Source organism: Pleurodeles waltl, chromosome 6, assembly GCF_031143425.1.
Source record: "Pleurodeles waltl isolate 20211129_DDA chromosome 6, aPleWal1.hap1.20221129, whole genome shotgun sequence".
Taxonomy (NCBI): domain Eukaryota; kingdom Metazoa; phylum Chordata; class Amphibia; order Caudata; family Salamandridae; genus Pleurodeles; species Pleurodeles waltl.
Genome location: NC_090445.1, coordinates 1,465,127,415 through 1,465,155,089, shown reverse-complemented (window position 1 = coordinate 1,465,155,089; position 27,675 = coordinate 1,465,127,415).

The window sequence follows — 27,675 nt, the reverse complement described above, 5'->3', positions numbered from 1 at the left end:
GGATACAGTGTCTGCAGTAACCTGCTACTCCCAGAAAGGCCCTCGCCTCCCTTTGTGTGCGTGGTCTGGGATATTGCGTCATGATTGCTATCCTGTCTGGTAGTAACTTCTGTGTTCCCTTAGAGAGTTTATGGCCCAAGTATTGCACTTTTTTGTTGGCAGAACTGCAATTTCTTGGGGGACACCTTGTGGCCTTTCCTTGCTAGGAATAGGATTGCTATAGTGTCTTCAACACAGGTCTTCTTGGATGGTGAGGCCAGCAGTAGGTTATCAATGTACTTTATTAGTGTTGTAGGGATGCTAGATTTGCTCGTGGGACATTGGAAAATAATGAAGGAGAATCAGAGTAGCCTCGAAGAATTCTTTCCCAAGATAACCTTTTACCATGGAATTGGAAACAGAAAAGATGCTGGGAGTCCCTATGGAGGGACACAGAGAAAAATGCATTGCTAATGTCCAGGACTGAAAAGTGGGTGGCTGTTATTGGGATGTTTGACAGTAATGTTGCTGGATTTGGGACCAACGGGAATGACAGGTTCACCACCTTGTTCAGTTTGTGGAGGTCTTGTGTAAATCTGTACACTGGGCCCATTTGCGCCCCATGGCTGCCTTCTTCACCGGGAGGATTGGCTGTTCCATATCTCCCTTAGCACCCTTTGCTCCAACATATCCCATATCACTAGCGCTATGCCCTCCTCCCCCCCCTTTGAAATCTTGTATTGTGGTACTGGAGGTAGTAGTGCGCTGTGGCGTAATGTTTCCAGTAGTGTGGGTTAGTCCAGTACCCGCCCCACATCATTTGCTCCTTGTGCCAAGACCTCACTAGGGATGGAGAAATGCCTTGCACTTTCCCTTGGGGGCCACATCTCATGAATGCCTGTACCATTATTCCATTTGTTTTGCTTTCTAGGAATACCCCTTCGGGTGAGCAGCTGATGCTGTACTGCAACTTCCATAGGAGATCCCTTCCCATCGCATTAACAGGGCAATATCTGCTGAAGATAAATTGGTTGTTTACAGAAATAGGGCCTACCACGAACTTCAGAGGCTTTGTTAAGTATTCATCAATGGGTTGTCCTGTCATGCCCACAGCTGTTATTTGTGCTGCTGACAGTGGTGGATCGGGTATGTCTGATGCCTTCAGCATTGACCTCATCGCCCTGTGTCTACTAGAAAGGGGACCGTCTTGTTCAGTACAGTGCCATCAACATATGGGTCTTCCTGGTCTACTGATATTACTGGGCCCATAAAATATGTTTCTGGGGGTAGAGGGAAGCCATTCTCCTCCCTAGCCCAGTTCCCGCCAGCGCTCTGTGGAGGTGGTGGAGGCTTGGGCACCTGTGATCTATCCTGATGGGGCTGTGTAGTATTAGTAGTGGCATCGAATACATTATCAGTGTAAGGTGGGGGTGGTATATTTGGTTGTTGCCTTTGTTGGCTCCTACCTCTAGGTCCCCTACCTAGGGAGGGGCAGTCTGCTGTCCCGTGTCCTTGCTGATTGCGGTGGAAGCAGGTTGAGAGGATGCTCTCTCATTTTGTCCCCTTCCCTGGCCTCTACCCCTACCTCTGCCTTGTCCGCCACTATAGAACTTCTTCTACTCCATCATCAACTTAATCTTCTCTCTTTTTGACTTTTGTTCCTCTCCCTTCTGCAGATGTGTTTGGTAGTCTGCTCGGTATCTGGCTGCGGACAGTACCTTGTCTATTGGCGCCTGCTGCCAACATACAAAAGATGTCTGTAAATGCATCTGGATGGGCTGCTGAAGACCATATACAAATGTGGTGACGAACGCTGGCACCGCCTTTCTAGGTGGATTTTTCATCCCGCTACTTTGTTGGTCCACTTGCAAAAGGCAGTCATAACAGCTGTTCATACTTTCATTATTCTCCTGCTTTGTATTCATTATTTTCGACCAGTCTAACTTGTCCTACGGTACTTTTCCCTTTATGTATTCTATAACCTTTTTCCTTGCCTTCTCTATCTCTTCTCCCGGTACTCCCCCTTTTCCCCTTGGTGGCTCATCTGTTGGCCAGATCATTACTTTTTTGCAGTCCTCCCACAAGTCCCTCAGTACTCATATATTAAACAAAGTGTTGAGGTCTCTCCATAGCAATCCTCTCATTGCTATTATTCTATTCAATTCTGTGTTCCACTTGTGGGGTTCCTCCTTAAGTTTTAGAAAGTGTTTAGTAAATTACATTAGATCAGAACAAGTCCAAGGTACACGAATGCAAGAGGATGTGATGGGATCTTCCTCCCCTGATGATACTGTTGATATCTCTCTCAGGGACATGGTCAGTGCTACATCTGTCAGTACCGGGTAGGTGCCTGTCTGTAAATCATTAAGAACCTGTGCTGTTGTTATGCTCTCCATTAATTCTTTCCACCTTTGTAACTTCTGTATGGTATATTGCAATTTTTCTGTTAATTTAGCATCATCCCAAGACTGCAGTTCGCTGTCTGTGAAACTGAGCTGGGATGTGTCCCAGGCATATGTCTGTGGTAGGTTGGCTGCACTCCTGGTATGCTGGGTGTAGCAGCGGTGCGCATGGGGATGTTGGGCCATAAGATCACTGCGTGCTAATGTCAGTATTTCTTCCCTGTGTGGTCTGTTATAGTTCTCATTTGCATCTGCCAGTGTCATCTGTTTGTCAACCAAATCTGTTAATAATGTGTGACACTTGGCACTGTCTGCCATGAGGAGCATTTTCTTTCGTGCTGCGGGAGAGTCGCGTGGCGCGGGGGATGGCCCTTTTGGACCGGGGCTATGAAATGCTTTCTCTCCTGTTAGCTGCCACAGCGGTGTGCCCTGTAGAGCCTCGGTTAGCATATTTATGTTGCGCTGTGTGTGATGTGCATAATTGCATATTTCCTAAATCTTTTGTCACATTCCGTCGGCATCTTAAGCACTGTTCCCCGAATCATCATCAAAGTTTTGTGCCCAGTTTGTTTTTTACGAAGAGGGGCATCATGCCACCTGTCAGAAGATTACCCATTAAATCAAACTTCCACAGGAGCAGATGCCTTTTACCCAACTACCTCCAGCAGATGTGTGCTCATACTCTAACTGATTATCTGAACCCTGCATCTGCTAGAGGGAGAGGGCAATGGGAATAGAAAAAGAGAGACTGCTTCCAGATCCAGTTCCAGCCTGTATTTCCCACTTGAAGATAGGATATTCAGTGTGTGTCTCTGAAAACTTGAACCTTTCTTCTTATTGGTATTTCTTTAAAGGCAGGACCTGCAGTCGAGTGATAAGAACATAGATAATTACATTACTACTGTGAATTCAACTGTTCAGCCATTCACAGTCACCCGTTTCTATCGTTCTCCTAACCTGGATCTTTTGAGAAACTAGCCTCTCTCTAAGAGAACAATGTTAACTTAATACCTTCTTTTCTCCAGAAGTCAGAGGTTTCCAAGGTTCTCGGGAGAACAGTTCAAAAGTTCACAAATATACAAACTACTAATGCCTTTTACAGGAAACGAAAACTTCTTCTCAAGGTTCAGTTTTCTCAATCACAGTCTCTAAGAATTAGTCTGAGCACTGAGGGTTGCCTCTAAGACTGACATATATATATTGGGAAGTCTGGAAATCATTCAAAAGGATTCCTTACTGCAGTTTCTTGAAATTCTGTTAAGCTAAAACAAATTCTCCTCAGAAAGCTGATAGCCAGTTGTTGGAAGAAGGAAAAAATTCTGCTTCTTCAAAAGGGAAAAAGTAGCTGGTATGCACACTGTAACAAGAAAAATAAATAATTACTCAAAGCTGGAAGAATTCTCCAGGAAACAAAGTGCCTCAGGAACAATGTTAATTCTCCTCAGGATGACAGTTGAAGTGCAGGGCTCCCAGAGAGAAACAGCTGGAGGGAAGCTTCAACACGAGACTAAGGTTTAATAGAGTGCTGACCTCACAAGGATTTGCGGCCACCATCTTGAGTGGCAGTTAAACCTTAAGAAACTAGTTCTAAGAAAAGCCTCCACAAGAGCCACGGGGAGTGAGGACGCTTCTGCAACCAACGTGGGTACAAGGGAAAGGGGAATCCTTTTTCCTGAGGGAAGAACTTAACCACGTGGCAATAGTTTCCCTGACACCCCCTTCCCTCCGCATTCTTTTTGTAAATGAGTGCTAATGATGCTGACTTTTCTAACAGCGTGAGCTACTTCCTCTTTTATTTCTTTCAGTGACAATGCATTCTTCACTTTCTGAAGTTCCATTCTGTCTGTTTCCTCTTTAACCAGGCACTGTGCCAAGGCACGACAAGCTGCCTTCTCAGCTGAAGATAGCTGAGAGGGTTGAGTCCCTGTCACTCAGGGCTCCCAAGTGTCTTTCTTTATTGGGGCAGCTGCGTTATTTGTGTTTCCTATTCTCCCATTAGTATGTCTTCTACAAGCTGGTCTTCACCCTCATCCCTTGTACACCTTGTTCCTGTGATTGTGCTCCTACCAGAGGAAGGGATAGGAATGTCCCCACTACCTCAAGTGTTTGTCCTCTCCCTTTCTTCTCTGAGTAGAGTCCCTTTTTCAGTTCCAGCAATTCCTTATGCACTTTCTTTTTCACATCGCTAGTCGTACACAAGTCACGCAAAATAGCATGCCCGATCCAGAATGCATACCAATCAAGAGGTTGAATTTTCCTCCCTTGAAGAATCACAATCTGTCGTAAATATGACAACTTATTCACATCATAGGTTCCTAGTCTTACGGAACTGCAAGTCCGGTCTCTTGGCCCTCAACCTATGCCACTTGTCAAGGAACACTAATGTCTTGAATTCCTGTCTAACGGCAACCAGGTGCATCAGAGAATCCCTAGGCGGTGAAGGCTGCCGATCCCTTTTGCTAAGAGGATTACCCATAGCAGGTCAGCAATTTTCCCTTGTTGTGCTAAGCAGACAATCCAGCTGCACTTAGCGTGGGGAAACAAAAGGGTGTTGACAGGCTGTCTCTGCTGCTCATTCCCAATAAAACATGAGGGAGCAGACACTGGATACTTCAAGCAATCAGACACTCACCTGCCAGCAGCATAGGTCATTAGTGAAGTAGAGAGCGCACTTCAATTTTGCACATTGCACTTGATACTTGTTCACCGTAAGCATTCACAAGTTGGAAGTAGGTAGAGGCAAAAGGTGCTGTCTCACCAGCGTCCTTGTGCAGCCAGAAGGAGAGATGACAGAAAAGCAGAGAGAGAGAGAGTAAAAGCTTCCACACCTTTGTGTTCCCGCCCGAGGCGAGGTGCGCCTGTATGGAATTGAAGCCCATACAGGTACAATACAAGAAGCGGGGAACTGTCCCTGAACTATGCCAGTGCTCCCTACCCGTTGCACTGGGTGTGCCTCACATCCCCGTGGGCTAAATAGTAGCCATAGTATGAGCGCAGTGATAAAGCAGTTGATACATATGATGGCAATATGAAAAAATGTATCAATTGCGGATCGCTTATCGTCGGCTGGCATTGCAGTCTGTGGTGGTCATTACAACATTGGCGGTAAAAGCCGCTTACTGCCATGCAGAAGACCGCCAACATACTGCCGCAGAATTCCGTCACAGCTATTATGACCCACATCTCGAAATCCAACAAAATTCAGACACCCACACAAGTCCGCCACACCAAAGGTCAGTGATAAACTGGCAAAAACAAAACCTCCACCGTCACGCCAACAGAAATACGCCCACGCTATCACGACCCACGAATCCACGCGGTGGTCTTTCAACCGTGGTATTCCATTGGTGGTATACACCGCCGCTCTCAAAATACACACACTTCTACAAAATTCCAACACATTGGACAATTCCAAATACATACACCTGATACACATACACACACCACTCCCACACACCCATTACAATATAAAACACACACCCACATCACCCACAAACCCCTATGACCACAATTACCGAGAGAAGGCCAGAGAAAGACACCACCATCCACAAACTAGCATTCACAGGCACTCAACACCATCACTCACACAACTTCCACACACAAAAGACCACACACCACTACATATCACCACACTTATCACCACACACACCACCCCACACATCACCTACACCACTCCATGGCACGGCAAAGACACCCCAGGTTCTCGGAAGAGGAGCTCAGGATCATGGTGGAGGAAATCGTCCGGGTAGAGCCACAGCTATTTGGAGCACAGGTGCAGCACACCTCCATAGCTAGGAAGATGGAGCTTTGGCGCAGAATAGTGGACAGGGTCAACGCAGTGGGACAACACCCAAGAAATCGGGAGACATCAGGAAGAGGTGGAATGACCTACGGGGGAAGGTGCGTTCCGTGGTCTCAAGACACCACCTGGCGGTTCAGCGGACTGGCGGCGGACCCCCAACTCCTCCCCCACAACTAACAACATGAGAGGAGCAGGTCTTGGCGATTCTGCATCCTGAGGGCCTCGCAGGAGCAGCTGGAGGAATGGACTCTGGTAAGTCAAACCTTTAACTACCATATCCCCCACCCTACCTGCATGCTATCATATACCCCCACCCTCGCCCCCTCCCCTATCACTCCAACTCCTCACAAATGTACCAATATCACAAACCACACATCCCAACACCAAGCCCTGCATGCAAAACCAATGCATGGACACCCATCACTAAAGCATGCCCACTGCACATACCCATACACCCCCCTAAACCTGCATCACACAAGTCCCCACATAGGAATGCAAGCACTGGGGTACACGGTCACCCATCCATTGCACACCATGACACACACATATGCAATTATTATGCTTTTACACCCCTGCAGGACCACTGCCCAACGTCACCAGACAGGAGGGTCCAGACATGTCCACCCCACCCACAGAAGAGGCCCACAGTGATGACAGCAGCTCTGTCCAACTAGATCTAGAGGACCAGCCCGGACCATCGTGGGTCTCGGGACAGTCAGTTCCCCTCACACAGGCACAGGCCACCACAGACCTTCCACCCTCTGGTAACACCAGCACAGCACCCACCCAGCGGGCTCGTACCTCCGTCCCCAGGACACGCCAATCAGCTGTGTGTCCACCACTACAGGGAACCCAGGATAACCCACCACCCCAACAACAACAGGGACCTGGGGGCACACGGTCCAGGGGACGGAGGCCCAGGAACACAGGGAACCTGGGAGGGCTGCTGTGCGACAGGGGGCGGACAGGCCTAGGGAACTCACTCTCCACGAGGCCCTATCCTCCATCATGGGAGCATACCACCACTCCCAGGAGACGATGGCAACGGTCCTGGCCAAGTTTCAGGAGACCCAGCGCATGCAGGAGGAACAGTATTTGGGGTTCAGGGAGGAACTCAGAACCATCAGCTCCGCCCTGGGCACCATCGTAGGGGTGCTGAAGGAAATACTCAACACCAGGAGGGAGACTGTGGCACTCCAAGGGGCCCCTGACACTAGCATGGACGATGAACTGCCCACCACCTCCGCCAGCGCTAGTGGACAGGAGGCACCGCCACATGACCACCACACCAGCACCCCACCCCCTGCAGATGGAGAACCACCCGGCAAGCGGTCCCTGAGATCCAGGAACAAGACAGAGCACGATGCCAAGACTCCCGCCAAGAAATGAGACCACCCTGATTGTCAACCCACTGTCCCACTTTGTCACCCTGTCCATATTGGAACTGCCCCACTTCCACTTCCTATGCCCATATGGGCAATGCACCTATGAGACAAATAGACTGGACTCTGCCATGGACACTCCTCCGCCATCACCCCTCACCATTTAACATCCCCCTCCAATATTTTGTATGTAAATAAACACACCTAAAGCACCAAAAGATCTGTAGTCTGTCTGTGATTTTGAAATAGTGTGTTTTCAATTACAGTGACAAAATTTCCAGGAAATAGTAATGTCAACATACCTATGTCACACAGCTCTAGTCCATGAGGAATCTAAGCAGTTGGAACCCACACCTGTGAAACCGTAAGGGAAAGTGACAACTCAGTGAGCATACACTGGGTGAAATTGATAGACAGGATAGAGGTAGAAGTGTAAAAGTGTAAAATTACTTGTAGTAGGCAGGAATGTATTCTCACCTGTGTTTCACTGGAAATATTGCTGGATGACTGAGTCCCTGTTGTCAATGTTTTCTTCCTCTGCTTCCTCCTCATCACTGTCCACAGGCTCCACAGCTGCCACAACACCGCCATCTGGACCGTCCTCCTGTAGAAAAGGCACCTGCCGTCGCAAAGCCAAGTTATGAAGCATACAGCAGGCCACGATGATCTGACACGTCTTCTCTGGTGAGTAGAATAAGGATCCACCTGTCATATGGAGGCACCTAAACCTGGCCTTCGGGAGGCCGAAGGTGCGTTCGATCACCCTCCTAGTCCGCCCATGGGCCTCATTGTAGCGTTCCTCTGCCCTGGACCTGGGATTCCTCACTGGGGTCAGTAGCCATGACAGGTTGGGGTAACTAGAGTCACCTAATAGCCACACCCGGTGCCTCTGTAGTTGACCCATCACATAAGGGATGCTGCTATTCCGCTTGATGTAGGCGTCATGCACTGAGCCAGTGAACATGGCATTCACATGGGAGATGTACTGGTCTGCCAAACATACCATCTGTACATTCATCAAATGATAACTCTTCCGGTTCCTGTACACCTGTTCACTCCTGTGGGGGGGGACCAAAGCCACATGGGTCCCATCAATGGCACCTATGATGTTGGGGATATGTCCAATGGCATAGAAGTCACCTTTCACTGAAGGCAAGTCCTCCACCTGAGGGAAAACGATGTAGCTCCGCATGTGTTTTAGCAGGGCAGACAACACTCTGGACAACACGTTGGAAAACATAGGCTGGGACATCCCTGATGCCATGGCCACAGTTGTTTGAAAAGACCCATTTGCAAGGAAATGGAGCACTGATAGCACCTGCACTTGAGGGGGGATTCCAGTGGGATGGCGGATTGCTGACATCAGGTCTGGCTCCAACTGGGTACACAGTTCCTGGATTGTGGCATGGTCAAACCTGTAGGTGATGATCAAATTTCTTTCCTCCATTGTCGACAGGTCCACCAGCGGTCGGTACACCGGAGGATTTCGCCATCTCCTCACATGTCCCAGCAGACGGTGCCTATGAAGGACAACAGCAAGCACAGAGTCAAACAACTCAGAGGTATGTGCCCACAGTCTACACAGAACACCAATCATACACAAAATCTGGCCTGTATGTGTGTTGAGAGTAGGCCTAGGTATGTGTGACGCAGTTGGTAATTAGGGCATGTGGGTCCCTGAAATGGCAGCTGCCTGACCTCTAAAGCGGGACAATGGGATGTGTGGTAACTGTGCTGGCATTGTACACCGTCGCGGTAGGCGGTCGAAGACCGAGGCGCAATGCTGCATTGGTTAACATTGGACCCTATGGGTCCCAGGAGCCAATGACGATGTACGCTGGCGGTGATGGCACGCACCGCCACGGACGTGACCGCCGCGGACGTGACCGCCATTTTCTAACTGTTGATTCACTTGATACCTGATCTTCGACAGGAGAGGACCTACACTGCAAGTGCTGCTGTTACCTCGGTCTGGAAGAGACAATGGCTCGTGCGTCTGGGGAAAGGGCCCCTGCCTTCACTGCAGAGGAGTTGGAGAAGCTCGTCGACGGGGTCCTCCCCCAGTACAGGCTACTCTACGGTCCTCCAGACCAACAGGTAAGTACACAGGGAGCATGTTGTATGGGCTATGCCTGTGTGGAGAGGGCTGGTTGTAAGAAGGAAGGGGCAGAAGAAACCTGCAAAGTCTGAGAGGAGCAGCACAGCGGAGAAGACCGCCATCATCCCCACTGGCCAGGAGGGCCCCGCCAGCCCCATAGTGGCTGCCCAGGAGGCCACCGCCAGCCCCATCGTCGCTGCCCAGGAGGCCACCGCCAGCCCCATCGTCGCTGCCCAGGAGGGCACGCAAGCCACATCCCCACTGGCCAGGAGGGCCCCGCCAGCCCTATAGTGGCTGCCCAGGAGGCCACCGCCAGCCCCATCGTCGCTGCCCAGGAGGCCACCGCCAGCCCCATCGTCGCTGCCCAGGAGGGCCCGCAAGCCACAGCCCCGCTACCCAGAAGGGCCCCGCAAGCCACAGCCAAGCTGCCCAGGAGGGCCCCGCCAGCCACAGCCCATCTGACTCATGAAGGACCGCCAGCCAAAGCCCAGCTGGGCAATGACGGACCGCCAGGGCAAGCACCGATGAACAGGGCAAGCACTGCTGAACAGGGCAAGCACCGCTGAACAGGACAAAGACCGCCATGGCAAGCACCGCTGAACAGGGCAAAGACCGCCATGGCAAGCACCGCTGAACAAGTCAGAGACCGCCAACTCAAGCACCGCTGAACAGGGCAAGGACCGCAGAACAGGGCAAGGACCGCTGAACAGGGCAAAGACCGCCATGGCAAGCACCGCTGAACAGGTCAGAGACTGCCAAATCAAGCACCGCTGAACAGGGCAAGGACCGCCGAACAGGGCAAAGACCGCCAAGGCGAGCACCGCTAGCCCATTAGCGGCAGGGGCAGTGACGCAACTGGGACCGTCACGGGGTGAGTGCTGAACTCTGAGCACCAGTCCCCCTCCAGAACCAGTGGAGACATGCATCCACTCCGTCTGTCCTGCACAGGATGAAGCACTCTGGGCACCAGTCCCCCTCCCGAACCAGTGGAGAACACCATCCACTCCGTCTGTCCTGCACAGGATGAGGCATTCTGGGCACCAGTCCCCATCCCGAACCAGTGGAGACATGCATCCACTCTGTCTGTCCTGCACAGGATGAGGCACTCTGGGCACCAGTCCCCTTCCAGAACCAGTGGAGAACACCATCCACTCTGTCTGTCCTGCACAGGATGAAGCACTCTGGGCACTAGTCCCCCTCCAGAACCAGTGGAGACATGCATCCACTCCGTCTGTCCTGCACAGGATGAAGCACTCTAGGCACCAGTCCCCCTCCAGAACCAGTGGAGACATGCATCCACTCCGTCTGTCCTGCACAGGATGAAGCACTCTGGGAACCAGTCCCCCTCCAGAGCCAGTGGAGAACACCATCCACTCCATCTGTCCTGCACAGGATGAAGCACTCTGGGCACCAGTCCCCCTCCCGAACTAGTGGAGAACACCATCCACTCCGTCTGTCCTGCACAGGATGAGGCATTCTGGGCACCAGTCCCCCTCCCGAACCAGTGGAGACATGCATCCACTCTGTCTGTCCTGCACAGGATGAGGCACTCTGGGCACCAGTCCCCTTCCAGAACCAGTGGAGAACACCATCCACTCTGTCTGTCCTGCACAGGATGCAGCACTCTGGGCACCAGTCCCCCTCCAGAACCAGTGGAGACATGCATCCACTCCGTCTGTCCTGCACAGGATGAAGCACTCTGGGCACCAGTCCCCCTCCAGAACCAGTGGAGACATGCATCCACTCCGTCTGTCCTGCACAGGATGAAGCACTCTGGGCACCAGTCCCCCTCCAGAGCCAGTGGAGAACACCATCCACTCCATCTGTCCTGCACAGGATGAAGCACTCTGGGCACCAGTCCCCCTCCAGAACCAGTGGAGACATGCATCCACTCCGTCTGTCCTGCACAGGATGAAGCACTCTGGGCACCAGTCCCCCTCCAGAACCAGTGGAGACATGCATCCCCTTGAGAGACTGTGGCTTTGCACTCCCCCGGATTGATCAGTGGGCAACCCACCCACTGTAGAGACTTGAGAGACTTTGGCTTTCCACTCCCCAGGATGGAACAGTGGGCAACCCACCCACTGTGGAGACTTGAGAGACTGTGGCTTTGCACTCCCCAGGATGGAATAGTGGGCAAGCCACCCACTGTAGAGACTTGAGAGACTGTGGCTTTGCACTCCCCAGGATGGAACAGTGGGCAAGCCACCCACTGTAGAGACTTGAGAGACTGTGGCTTTGCACTCCCCACGATGGAACAGTGGGCAACACACCCACTGTAGAGACTTGAGAGACTGTGGCTTTGCACTCCCCAGGATTGATCAGTGGGCAACCCACCCACTGTATAGACTTGAGAGACTGTGGCTTTGCACTCCCCAGGATACATCAATGGGCATGGTGCCCCCTCGTGGATCTGGTGTTGTGCACTCATCCGGCTGAGGTGCCCCCCCCTTCCCTTCCCCCTCCGGTGCCTGTTGTATTTCTATCTGATGCCCCTGTAGTGTTCTCTCCGTCATGTTCGGGTATCTTGTGTGGGCCTCGCCCATGCATTTTTCGCCCAGTGGTCCACGGACTATGAATGGTGCAAAACCTGGACTACTAATCGTGGTGTATATTTTGTTTATAGTGTATATATATATATATATATTTGCTTACTGATTTTTGATATGTTACAATAGTTACACTCATTTCCTTTTGTCTTTGCATTTTTCCGGGGGGGTTGGGAGGTGTTACTGTAATGTATAGATATGCATTGGTGTGTGTTGTAGTGGGTGAGGGTGGGGGTGTGGGTTGGGGTGTTGAGTGTGTGTGTCCCTGTTTTTTGCCTCCCCCCTCCCTTGTGTCGTAGGTGCAGTACTCACCGTGGACTTCGCCGCCGGCGCTGGTGCTCCTCGTAGAGAAGCAGGAAGACTGGCAATTTCCGACACGGTCGTAATTGCAAATTTTTTACCGCCGGCCTGTTGGCGGTCTCACCGCCGCTTTAACACCAACCGCCAGGGTTGTAATGACCCCCTCTGTGTGTGTCAAAGTAACAATTATGGGAGTATAACAGTGTCCTGATAAGGAAAGCAGCCTAGTACCGTGAGTTTCCTTATTATGTCAATTTACCCCCAAAAGTCAACAATATTGTCCTTACCAGAAACACACAAACATCTGATCTACAGGTATACAGTCTCCACAGTCGTTCATTGTCATACAAAATGCAGTATTTCAGGCACTCCACAATCCACCAGTGGTATTCAAAGAAACATGAATTGCATAGATAACAAACAATAATGAAATTTTCCTCCCTTGCCACCTCATCTCCTTTGTTTCTGGGGGCCAGATGGATCCTCTGGAACAAACCAGATGCTCCCCACCTTGGGCTGCGGGCGTCTTGAAGACAGGGGCCAAAAGGACCTAGGATGAAGTGGTAGTGGGCAACATAGCAGAGCAACACTTGCCTGATAAACTGGGGCAGACCCATACCCCTCAGGACAGATCTTTCTCCCCAGCCCCTGTGGCTGAGGGCACTGCCATTGCAGCCCCTCAGGCTGAGACCCTGAATAGCCCCACCAGCTGTCCACCAAGACCGCTGCCCCAGCTCCACTGGCTGAGGACATTATAGCCCCTCCCGATATAACCAGGGAACCCTACCGGTTGACCAAACCCAAAAGACAGCTATGCTGGCTGCACTTATCACCCACGGAGCACTGCTCACTCACAAAATAAACACAGAGAAACACCACAATTAACCCAGAAAGAAAGGTGATAGTAAACAATATGCAAAGAGAGAGAGCAGCAAATTAGCAGAGAATTCCAGAATCCGATGTGTGGTGGACAGCTACAATGCAAAATTAGGCACAGCCACCGATGCGGGCGTGGCGCGAAGGGTATGCCACCAAAGGCAGATGAGAAAGATAACCAAAAAGAAGATAGCAATCAGGGGAGGGAGAACGTGAAAAGAACAGAATCCATGTAATCAATCTCACTCCTTACCCCTCCATTCCCCTCTTATGTAGATACAACCACAGCACATAGGCAAAACAAGAGGCAATCAGGAGTTGACAAATACCACAGCACTGGCTCCCCTTCCAGGGAGGGCCACTCCGTGCAAGGCGGGGAAAGCGCACAGGAACTGGGGGCCTCCCCAAATAGCTGGAAGCCAGGCAGGGGAGACCGTCAATCCAAGCAGCACTGCATTCCTCACCAAGATGTTGAAGCCTTTTTCTTAGGAACAAAACCAAAGACCAGCCAGCCCTTAAAGTATAAAGAAAGATAATTTATTACGTGCACAGGAACTGTGGCTTGTGAGGCCAAGTCTAAGAAGTTCAAATTAAGGAAGTCATACATGATCATTTTATTTCTACAAACCACACGGCGTGTTCATGCATCTCATGAATTCTTAACATTAGCATGTGATCATTTTTCAGACATTTCACAAAGTATTACTGTTAATCCCTTACATTGCACCAAATAAGGTAAGGTACAGTATAGCAAGGAAGTTACAGAATATGGTTTATGTGCCTCACATTGCAAAATTAAACCTTCCATCTAACAGAGACGACACGTACACAGGATAGTACATTTCTTCATATATATTGCTTCAGTTATCGTGCAATGATATTTCATGAGGACTGCCTTCATAGCAAGCCTTGCATCATGGTGCGTCTCCAGCAAACAGAAAAGATCAGAAAACAGAGTTCAGCTAAGTCATGAGCTGTTCAACAAACAGTCCTTGTTATCACTGAGTATCACAGGGCCTAGTAGGCCCAATAATGGAGACAATGTAAAATGCAATTTCACAGGAACAGCTGGCAATCTCATTGCTCTTCCCACCAGGATCTTGTGGGGAGAGAGTCCAGTCTTTCTATCAGGTGTACTTCTCAAGCTCATTAGAACCAGTGGTAAAACATCTGGCCATTTCAGATTTGGGGACGCGTACATTTTTGCCAGTCAAGCTTTCAGAGTTCCATTCATTTGTTCTACTAATCCAGAAGCTTCAGGAAAATAGCTACAATGCAGCTTCAGCTCAATGTTTAAATCTGAACATAGTAAGTTAATCCCCTCTTTGTTGAAAATACTTTTTTCTGTCTGATTCTAAAGAGTCTGGAAATCCAAAACATAGGATCAACTCTCTAAGTAACAGCTTTGCTACTGTGAGGCTACTGTTTTTACATGTGGGGTAGGTGTCAATTCAGTAACTAAATATGCAGATAATCACAAATATGCATCTCAAACCACCACACAAAGGAATTTCAATTAAATCCATCTGCATTATTTTAAATGGACTACTTGCTCTTCTAATGTGACTTAAATTAACAACCTTTCTTTTCCCACATTTATTTGTTGACATGTTATCCATCCGTGAAAAATTGCTTCATCAACCTGTCTACATTTAGGATTGACCCGCAATTGCTTAAATGTTTGAATCATTGCATCTCTCTCAATGTGAGTTTGACCATGATAATATTTTGCCATTTGTGTCAGTAGACATTTTGGCAAAACCATCTGCCCTTCTTTTGAAATCCAAGTTTAATCAATATCACTTTGTGTGCAACCCAACTTTATCCAGCTTTTCTTTTCATCGTCTGGAACCTCATTTTGGAGTCTCTTTATCTCCTCCCAAGTATCAATTACTGTCAACATGTAAACTGGACTTGTCTCATCAGTATTGATTGCATCAACATTTTCCATTCTTCATTAAAGGTAACACAATGTATTGTACCCAATCGAGCAACCTGAACTACTCAGGAATCTCACATGGAGATTAAATTGCTTGATCTCTGGTGAGCACTACACTTGACTACCGCATTTCTATAAGGCAATTGTAGGGCTTGTAACATATCATGAATGCTAACACCTTTTCTAACTGGTGAACCAGAAGAGGTCATAAAACCTCTCTGGGACCATAACTGCCCAAAGTTTTGTACAACACCAAATCCACACTGGCTCGCTGTACAAATTGTATTTTGAAGCTGTGCAGAAATACAGCATGCTCTACTAAGAGCCACCAATTCAGCCACTTGTGCAGAACAAGTCATGAAGCTTCAAGTATGCAACAAATTGTGCACACAGCATAACCAGATCTCAAAGTTCCCACACTGTCTCTTAAACAGGAACCATCAACAAAAATGATTTGATCATTTTTCTACAACGGAGTATCCTGAACATCAGGTCTGGGTTTGTTGCACAGTTCAGTAGCCTCTAGGCAGTTGTGTTGAACTTCATTTACATTTTCAGATTCAGCATTGTCTACAGGTAGTAATGTTGCTAGATTAGGCACAGTGCACCACTGGACACATTTGGGGAATCTAAAATCAACAATTCATACTTTGTCAGATGAGCATTTGTCAAATACTGAGTCTTGGTCCTGGTAAGCAAGACCTCAACTGAGTGAGTTAGCAGAACAGTTAAAGGATGTCCCATCACAATGCTCCCAAAATGAGTGAGACTGGTTCTAACCGCCTTAATGTTTTTTAAGCAGCCGGGAAAAGATGCACCTGGGGGGGGCAATTTAGCTGAAAAATATACAGGGCAATTTACGCCACCATGTACCTGTGACAAAACAGAAAGTGCACAACAATCATGTTTATGACAAAGCAGTAAAACTGGTTTTGTGTAGTCGGGCATTCCCATAGCTTGAGCTCTGCAAAAACACTCTCTCAGCTCAGAAAAATCTTTCATACAAGCCTTGTCAAAGGGGACTAGATCAGTTATGTCTTTGTGGGTCAATCTCTCTAATGGCTTGGAAATAACAGAAAAAATGGTAGTCCACTGGCGGCAGTAACTCACCATCCTCAAAAACATCCTGACATCTCTTTGAGTAACAGGAGAATTCATTTGTAAAATAGCTGCAACCCTTTCTCTGGACACCTCCCTTGCGACTTTATCTACCTGATGCCCCAAGTAATTCACTTCTTCTTGACAGTACTGTAACTTTGCTGGGGACACATAGGGGGTTATTCTAACTTTGGAGGAGGTGTTAATCCGTCCCAAAAGTGACGGAAAAGTGACGGATTTAGCACCAGCCGTATTACGAGTCCATTATATCCTATGGAACTCGTAATACGGCTGGTGGTATATCCGTCACTTTACCGTCACTTTTGGGACGGATTAACACTCCTCCAAAGTTAGAATAACCCCCATTATGTCCTTGCTCACCCAAATGATTCAATAGTATCTTGTCAGCATGATTCCTGTGTCTTTGAAGCAACCAATAGATCATCAATGTACAGAACCAATGTTGATTGGAAAGGCATTTCGAATGATTCTGAATTCTTTTTCAACACCTGAATTAAATATTGACGAGGATTCCGAAAAGCCTTCTGGGATCCTGCACTAACAATACACACAATTGCAGAATTTAAAACAGAAGAGAAACTGGCTATCCTCATGTAGAAGCACTGAGAAACATTCTTGTGGCAAGTCCACTATTGTGAACCATTCTGCATCACATGGAATTTGGAACAAAATCACTGCTGGATTAGGTACCACTAGACAACATTTGACCACACTATCATAAATCTTTCTCAAATCCTGAACTATGCAGAATTTCCCAATTGGTTTTCACAAACCCATAATATGTGAATTACATGGGCTGCTCAGCTCTTCATTCAAAACCCCTTGCTTAACAAAATCTGCAATTACAGGAGTAACTCCTTCAATTATATCTGGTGCCTTATAATATTGCGGTGTTTTCAGAAAAATTGCTTTAGGTTTCACTATGACTTTAACTGATTCAACTCCTTTAACTAGACCAATATCTTTTCCAGAAAGATCCTAAACGTTAGAAATAACTATATCTCTGAAGTCAATTGGCAGGTCCAATACTGTAGAAGCAGGATAAAGAGTAATCAATGGAAACTCTTCATTAATCAAATTACAATTTCCAAATGGTTCCTCGTCATCACTATTTGTCTGAATGGCATAACCATCATTTGTGCAAGTAATCGAACATCTTGGTTTGGACAGTAAGGGCCAGATGTAGGTATCTTCCAATTTGCGACTAGCAAATTGAGAGTCAGAGTGACTTGAGATTTGCGACTCGCAAATTGGAATGTAGGATGGTGTCCCTGACACCATCTGTGACTTGCAAGGGGGTCGCAAAGGCCCACCTCATTAATATTAATGAGGTGGGTCGCAATTTGCAACCCCCTTGAGACTCGTGGCACTCACAGGGATGGAGAGAGCAGACCACCATGTCTGTGACTGCTTTTACATAAAGCAGTTATTTTATTTTAATGTAGCCAGTTTTCCTTAAAGGAAAACGAGATGCATTACAAAACTAAAAAATTAAACATTTTCGTCTCATTTTTTCTCATTCTTTCAGAGCAGGCAGTGGTCCATAGGTAACCGAATCGCAATAGGGGTTTTGTGCATAGCAAACTGCAGTTTGCACGTCGCAAACAGCAAAATTTGCTGTTTGCGACGTGCAAACTGTTTGCTACATCTGGCCCTAAATCTCTTCCTAAAAGGCTTACTGGACTTAAGTCACAGACTAAAAATCTGTGCATACCTTAAAAATTTCCAATTTTAACAGGAATTGGCTCAGTAATCGGATTAGGCAGATGCTGATTTGCTACTCCCACAACCTGTACTGCTTCCCCAGAAAGTGGCACATTTGGGACTTCTGCAGTTCTGACAGTAGAGTGCATAGCCCCTGTGTCAACCAGAAAAGAAACATCATGACCCATTACTTTTTCATTTACAAAAGGACCACTCTGATCCACCACTAATGAAGCTGATAGCACACATTCTTCTTCATCTGAACTCTCATTCACTATTTCATCACTCGATTCATCCTCATTGTGTTGGGGGATACTGTGTAATGCATGATTAACTATTTTGACTTACCTTTTGTCCCATGTTCTGCTGAGGAACCACTATCTGCTGCTGTGCCATTGGAGCTTGAGGTATTGCTGCTGTGGCATCATTTGCATCTGCTGTTGCATTTGCTTTTGCTGGGGTACCTGCATTTGATTATTCATATTCTGAACATTCAAATCAGGATTCCGAATTTTCGGTCCTCTCTAATTTGGAAATTGATTTTGTTCATTCATTTGCACAACACCTTCTTTTACCATCATTGGACATTCCTGTCTCCAATGTCTGCGACCTCCACAAGCGTGTAAAGGTAACATCATCTTGATTGTCTGAATATCGCCTGAATTAACATTAGTATTCAGATCAACACCTAACAATTTCCATTACCAGTTCCAAAACCACCACGTCCTCTGCCTCATGTCAGTCCCTGACTCTGAACCATTTGCACGGTTCCCCGTTTTGTGGAATCCCCTGCATCCCTGATTGTGCTGCTCTAGTCTGCATCACCACTGCCTTTTCTTTCAGTCTCTTCTGCTTCATTTCAATCTCGTCACTGCAATATTTAGCAAACTGCAATACTTCATCAACTGGTTTTGCTTGCCAGCAAATCATATGTAAGCATGTTACCAACTTCCGGTCTCAACAAATCTGAACACAAAATGGATTCATGTCTTTGGGCTTAATTGTTTCTGTACCTCTGTAATGTTTGAATGCTTTCAACAATCTTTCATAATATGCATGTATTGACTCCTTTGCTTCTTGGGTTGTCCTATCGATTCTTTGCCAATCAATATTTTCAGGAGAAATTCTTGTTTTCAAAATTCAATCACTTTATAATAACTTTTAATTACTTCAGGAGATGGTGCACCTGTAACTGGATCTCGAGAAGGTTCTCTTGTTGACCAATCAACACTTCTTTTGCATTCAATCCATAGATCAGCTGGGACTACTATTTCTAACAGACTATTTAAATCCTCCCACAAGCATTTTGCGAGTTTCACAAACCTATCTGTTCACTGGTACCATTCCACTGGTTTCTCTCTCAATCTTGGATAATCATTTGTGAATTATAAAATATCACTCCTGCTTCAAGGGACATGAACATAATTCTCTCCAGGAATTTCTCTCATTGGTAATATCTTTACAGGACTATCTGTCCACTGTGTATCAGTGGAGTTCAAATGTTCTTCTGATCTCGTTTCTTTACCCATCTGCTTTTTCATTTATCTAATACTCCCCATATTTGAATATTTTGAATTAGTTCTTTTATGTGAATTTTCATTCCAGGTCATCTCATGTTCTCAATTTCTTTAGAATCAAATTCTAATCTGTAACTCCTTTTCAATGCTTTAGATTTCTCAATATCCACTTCATATTTTTCTGCAAGTTCTGATAATTTCTGATGTACCAATCCTGCGGTGTTTGTGACATATTTGCACATGAAGAGTAACTCATCTTCATTATACGAGTCAATTTTAGTTAAGTCAAGTGTCCATTCAATCATTTCATTTAATTCTAATTTTATTCTTGAGAGGTTAAGTGTTCTTTCCCCTTCAGCAACTGTTTTCATTGCTGATGCTTCACTCGCTTTCTCTAACCAATCTGTTAACTGCAAAGCTGTTAAGCCTTGTAGAGAAACATTAGTATTCACATTGGGCACGCACTGTAGAGTAATACATGGAAGACTCATTACTCTCTCAGGTGTCATCAGAATTGAATTTGCATTTGGATTTAGTATTGGACTTGAATTTTGAGACTCAAATTCTTGTGAAACCCTGGAATATGTTAAGTCTATAAGCGGACCTGTTTTGTCAAAAGTCTGATTAATTGGAATCATAATTCTCACAGTAGCATTGAGTTTCTACATTTCTGCATTTGAATTGAAACATTCTGTACATTATTCTCATTATTTCCCTGGGCATTCAATGGACCAACTGGACCAATTGTGATAGGAACTGTTAATGCTTCTGAGCTTGATGAAACCTTCTGATTTCTCAAGTAAATTACTCCGGAACTCTGACCTGTAAGTACTGCGGAACTCGTTTGCATTACTGTTACAGGAGTGTATTTTGCCATTGTCTGAGTTTTACTAACAATTTGACCAGGAATCATTGAATTAGGTGTAGACTCCACCTGGACCATCATTGGTTTCTGATAAATCTGTGGTGCCTCTGGCACTGTAATACTTGGTACAGAACTCACAATAGGAACTGTGGAATAAACCTCAGGTAGCCCAGCTATAGCAGAAACATTAGTTGCAACCTGTACTTGATTCTGTGTTACTACAACCGGAGGTGGTGCACTTGGACTAATAATAGCAACTAATAATAGCACTTGCCTCTTGTGCTGCATATGGTGGAGGACGATTTCTCAATAATTGTGTTACAAATTCATCATCATCTGAGTCACTATCATGTCAGTGATCTCTTAGCTTCATCTGACTTTGACTCAATTTCTTCAAGATCCTTATTCCTTTTTTGTCTTTGGTCTAACACTGTCCTCTTTTCCTTGTGTAATTGCAGAGTACATTCCAATAGCCTGTGAGGTATCTGTCCTCCAAACCTTCTGATCATTGTCCCATTCTGCTTCTAGCAATGTTTTCTTAGCTTTTCTCATTCATCCCTCAAATTGTAATTTCTCTTGTGTGGCCACTAACTCCCAAATAGCTAAGGCTTCAAATGTTGCTGGTCTCAAAGGGGGCTTTAATTTATGAAGTCCACTTCTCATTTTCTCTCAAATTCTCATAATAAAACTTCCAGGAGCAAGAAATGCTAAGCTCCCTTCCTTCTCTGTAATTTTGCACCATTGTTTTACCCAAATATATGCTGATGGACCTTTCTCCTAAATTACAATGTATGCGTGTGTACCTTCTGGCAGGGCAATTTCTTCTAATCTGACAGGAAGGAAAGCATCTCCTTTTATCAAATATTTTAGTGCACATGCAGAAGACCTGCATGGAGCATAGGTGGAAAGGCCCATACCAGATTATTCTGGTTTCACTTATAATTGACTTAAAAATATGAATTAAATTTGAATCAGGAAGTACTTCAATCCCAAATTCTTCTTGCTTGCTACTCTCGACCAATAGTGAAACACTATTTTCCACCAATCGCTTTGTGGCTCCTTTTCACCAACCGACCAATCCCAGGGCAAACCCAATGACAGCACACTCACACACAGCGGCTGACAAAGCCTTGCACACTCATCCTCCAAACTCGATTCACACGAAAACTAACTGCAAAAATGCGAGCACTAAAGATGAATCAACAAACCAATTTGTCTGCTTGCTACAGGTAAGGGCTCAATCACTTTGGCAGTCTTACATCATTTTGGACTGCAGCTTTTAACTCTGACAGCTTCTCTTTCGACTTTAGCTTTCTCACAGGCGCAAGTAAAATTCGACCTGCAAATTTCACCCTTGACTAATACTAGATCCTCTTTGAGCTCTGAAGAAACACCAATATCTGTCAAACTAACACTCCCTTAACATGCACACTTGATATACTATTTGTCCACCACGTCCAATTGACCTAATACAGTGAACAAGTTACAACAACAACCAAGTGTCTCATACACTGGTACAATACTCTGAGTCTTAGACCACGCAGAGTCCGTACATCAACAACCATGTGGGCAATTTCTGAGCACAAAGCGACACATTCACTTGAAGTACGAGAACTTCCCTACTCTCACCCTTTGGAGTAAGCCAACTCCCTAATCAACTACGTTGGAGTTCGCAGACTCCCTATTTTCCTCCCACATCACAATACACCTGCGATTTGCCAAAGCATTGCAAGCGCAAACCCTACTCAGAACTCAAACAATCACTGGGAACATATCATATTTCATCTCAACAAGCATTGGCAAAACCACATTGTCTCTAAACAAGCATTGGCAAAAACACATTTCCAAAAATCTAAATTTCAACAACCATTGACAAAACCAAATCTCTTAATTCTCTCCTATTGATATAAAACCATCCAAACTATGACATTTATCTCCTATTGAGATAAAACCATCCTCTGCTACCAAGTTCTGTGGGCATGTTAGACTTTATCTGCTTTAATATTTTATGATACAGTGACACATATAGGGTAAGTCCTCTATTACCCTTAGAGGTCATCTCGGACCTTTTGACTCAAACAGGAGTGGGAAATCATCCAATCAGAAAATATGAACAAATAATCATCAAATATGACATCAAATAATCAACATAATCAATTGGAGTCAGTGATTTAAGCATACCATGACCTATGTGGCCATGAATCACCAAACCAGTATAGTAAAGTGTAAACATGTATTGCCCTCAAACTAACAATGCTAAGATCACATAAATCATTCACAAGGCCAAATGATAGAAATACAGAAACATCACAAGCTGTTCAAAATGCCTGAAGAATCTCAATATAACTAAAGCATTTATCATTAGACACGCCAAAAGAACATTTTAGAATAACAACAGAATTAAGTGAAAAATAGAAACAGCATACATTGAGTTTGTGCAGTTGAAATAATCAAAATAATATAATTAATAGTCAATTTTAGACATTGGATCAGGCATCCCTAACTATTACTCTAATTAGAAAGCATGTGTGGGCTTCATGCAAGAAGAAAAATACAACAAAATTAATTTTGAAAACATCTAGCTATGGCGCTAACCAAAATAAGCAGTTGGATTTTCTAAAGAGAAAATATCCTGCAAGAAAGACAAATACACATTAGTTATAGCTCTTCTAAATGGATCAGTAGTGTCTTCATCAGCAGAGTGCATGTTATCAGGTCTTCAGGGAACAGTATCAGGACATGAAAGGGAAACAGTTCAGTAACGTTGGGCCTAATATCTGAACTGTTAGAATCATAGACAAGAACTAAGCACCAGCATCTGAACAGAACTAATGCTAAACAGAATCTGACTTACATCACCTAAAACATTGCTAAATTAAAGTCTAAAAAATGACTACATAGGCTTCTATTGACAAGACTATGAGGTGCTTTAGTTTGCAGCCAATATAACATCATCTGTGCATCGGATCTATCACTTCTTCTTTCAGCATTTCAGATTGGTTCATGCTGTCATTCCTCTCTCATCTCCGGACTTCAGCTTACGTACAAATATTACATTGAAAACTATGTGGAAACATAACATGTACTTCCTGCAAAAAGCTAAACCTCGAGCAAGAACAAAATGTGCAGCATGAAAACACAACATTGATCACTGAGGTTCTTCCTTTAAAGTTAACAATTTTTATCTCAAGGAAATGTACAAAACCAGCAATAAGAGCAGGACAGAAGTGTCCACCATGCAAGTCACACTGAATGTCTGGAGAAACATTATTTTGCAGAGTTAGCAGACATTTAAACATAATGGTGGTCATTCTGACCCCGGCGGTAAAATGCACTTACCGCCGGTCAGAAGACCGCCATAACACCGCCGCGGCCGCGGAAACCCGCCACGGTCATTCTGACCCGCAGAAGGCAAACCTCCGAAAATCCGACAGCCACAACCGACCGCCAGACCAGCGGTCGGCGGAAAGGTGGAGGTGACAAAACCTCCACCGCCACGCCAACAGAAATACGCCCATGCCATTACGACCCACGAATCCACGCGGCGGTCATTCAAACGCGGTATTCCATTGGCGGGACACACCGCCGCGGTCAGAATACACACAAACGAACAAAACTCAGCCACATCGGACGACTTGAATCCCACACACCTGATACACATACACACACCACTCCCACACACACAATACAATATAAAACACACACCCACATCACCCACAAACCCCTACGCCAAAAAATTCTGAAAGAAGGCCAGAGCGAGACACCAGCATCCACAAACTACCAGCCACAGCCACTCAACACCATCACCCCCACACTATCCACACACAAAACAACACACACCACCACACTCAACACACTTAACTACACATACTCCACCCCACACATCATACACACCACCCCATGGCACCCCAAAGACAACCCCGCTTCACAGACGAAGAACTCAGGGTCATGGTGGAGGAAATCGTTCGGGTAGAGCCCCAGCTGTTCGGCACACAGATACAATACACCAGCATTGCCCGGAGGACGGAGCTATGGCAGAGGATTGTCGACAGGGTCAACGCTGTGGGACAGCACCCCAGAAATCGGGAAGACATCAGGAAGCGATGGAACGACCTACGGGGGAAGGTGCGTTCCATGGTATCCAGGCACAACATCGCCGTGCAGAAGACTGGCGGAGGACCCCCACCTCAACCCCCACAATTCACATCATGGGAAGAGGAAGTCTTGAACATCCTGCATCCTGACGGCCTCGCAGGAGTCGGCGGAGGAATGGATACTGGTAAGTTGAAGCTTCACTACTGCTTCCCCCCCACCTGCATGCCAAATCATACCCCAACCCTCACCCCCATCCTCGAACCCCACCCTCACCCCCACCCCCACCACCATCCTCACCCCCACCACCATCCTCACCCCCACCCCCAGCACACCTATTCCCCGCCAATGTCTCACCATCACAACCCACACATCCCAAAACCTAGGCCTGCATGCGTCCACTAAGCATGGACACCCATCACCAAAGCATGCCCAATGCATATACACATCCCCCCCACAAGCCACCCTCACCAAAGCCCCCACACACGAATGCCAGCACTTGGGGACACGAGAACCCATAGATACACCCATATGCCACACATTGAAACTATAACCATACCTCTATACCCCTGCAGGACCCGACCGTCAACACACCGCGGCGGAGGGGCCAGAATTCTCCACACCCCCCACCCAAGAGGCCGTCAGCGATGACAGCAGCTCTGTCGACCTGGACACCGATGACCAGCCCGGACCATCGGGGACCTCTGGACAGTCGGTTCCCCTCACACAGGCACAGGCCACTACAGACCCAAACCCCTCTGGGAACACCAGCACAGCTCCCACCCAGCGGGCCCATGCCTCTGTCTCCAGGGCGCGTCAATCTGCGGTGTGTCTACCACTACAGGGCACCCAGGATAACCCACCACCCCAACAACAACAGGGACCTGGGGGCAGTGGTAGTGGGCACACCGGCCAGGGGGCAGAGGCCCAGGGAAACAGGGCAACTCGGAGGGCAGCTGTGCGACAGGGGGGGACGGGCCCAGGGAACCCACTCTCCACGAGGTCCTCACCACCATCATGGGAGCATACAACCGCTCCCAGGAGACGATGGCGACGGTACTGGCCCGGTTCCAGGAGATCCAGGTACTGCAGGAGGAACACTATTGGGGGTACAGGGAGGACATCAGAGCCCTCAACACCACCCTGGTTACCATGGTAGGGCTGCTGCAGGACCTCGTCAACACCAGGGCGGACACTCAACAACACCCAAGGGCCCCTGCCACTAGCCTGGACCAAGAACAGCCAACCACCTCCGCCGGCGCTAGTGGACAGGAGGCCCCCGCACAGCAGCAGCCCACCAGACCCCCACCTCCTGCAGGAGAAGAACCACCCCGCAAGAGGGCCCTGAGATCTCGCAAGAAGACAGAGTAGGATGTCAAGACCCCCGTCAGCAATGGATACCACCTGATGTCATCCCACTGTCCCACATTGTCACCCTGTCCATCCTTGAACTGCCCATGCTCCATCTCTCCACAGGCCTCTGGACAATGCACCTGTGTGACTGTGACTCTGGACTCTGCCATGGACATTCCTTCACCATAGCCCCCACCCACTTGAAACCACCCATCCCATTTTGAGCACTTAAATAAACACATATTTTGCACAAAACTATCTGGAGTCTGGCTGTGATTTCAATATATTGTAATTGACATGACAGTGCAAATATGTCCTTGTACATGGTGAAGTCAACAAACAGCTGCCACAAAGCTGTAGTCCATGGGGAAACGAAGCACAGGACTCGTAGTGGGGACCCCAGATCTGAAATAGGGAGGGAAAAGCCACAACTCAGTCATCATACACTGGGGCAAATAGACAGGCAGCAGAGATGCAGGAGAGTAGTTCACATTTACTAAATTATCTTTGAAATGTTACCTGTGTCCTATTGGAAGTACTGTTCAATGATTCTGTCCCTGTTGTCTGTTTCAGCCCCGTCGTCTTCCTCCTAGTCACTCTCCTCAGGTTCCACCGCTGCCACAACACCACCGTCTCGACCATCCTCCTGCAGGAAAGGCACCTGGCGGCGCAAAGCCAGGTTGTGAAGCATGCAGCAGGCCACGATGATGTGACACACCTTCTTAGGTGAGTACATTAGGGATCCACCTGTCATATGCAGGCACCTAAACCTGGCCTTTAGGAGGCCAAAGGTGCGTTCGATCACCCTCCTAGTACGCCCATGGGCCTCATTGTACCGTTCCTCTGCCCTGGTCCGGGGATTCCTTACTGGGGTCAGTAGCCACGACAGGTTGGGGTACCCAGAGTCCCCCACTAGCCATACACGGTGTCTCTGTAGCTGTTCCATCACGTAAGGGATGCTGCTATTCCTTAGGATGTAGGCGTCATGCACTGACCCTGGGAATTTGGCATTTACATGCGAGATGTACTGGTCAGCCAAACACACCACCTGGATGTTCATTGAATGGTAACTTTTTCTGTTCCTGTACATCTGCTCCCTGTCTCTTGGGGGAACCAAAGCCACATGGGTCCCATCAATGGCACCAATGACGTTGGGAATATGTCCAAGGGCGTAGAAATCACCCTTCACTGTAGCCAATTCGCCCACCTCAGGGAAAATGATGTAGCTCCTCACGGATTTCATCAGGGCAGACAACACTCTGGATAACACCTTCGAAAACATGGGCTGAGACATCCCAGAAGCAATTCCCACTGTTGTCTGAAATGACCCACTTGCCAAGAAATGGAGTACTGACATGACCTGCACCAGAGGGGGAATCCCTGTGGGTTGGCGGATGGGGGACATCAGGTCGGGCTCCAGCTGGGCACACAGTTCATGGATAGTGGCACGGTTAAGACGGTAGGTCAGGATAATGTGGCGTTCTTCCATTGTCGACAGGTCCACCAGCGGTCGGTACACGGGAGGATTCATCCGTCTCCTCGCCCAACCCAGCGGACGGTGCCTAGGAAGGACAACATGGAGCACACAGTCAAGCAACCCACAGGTATGTACTCACAGCTAGCACAGTAAACGATTCTCTATGCAGTGAATGGCGTGTCTGAGTGGCTATGCCAGGCCTAGGCCTGTGTGACACAGTT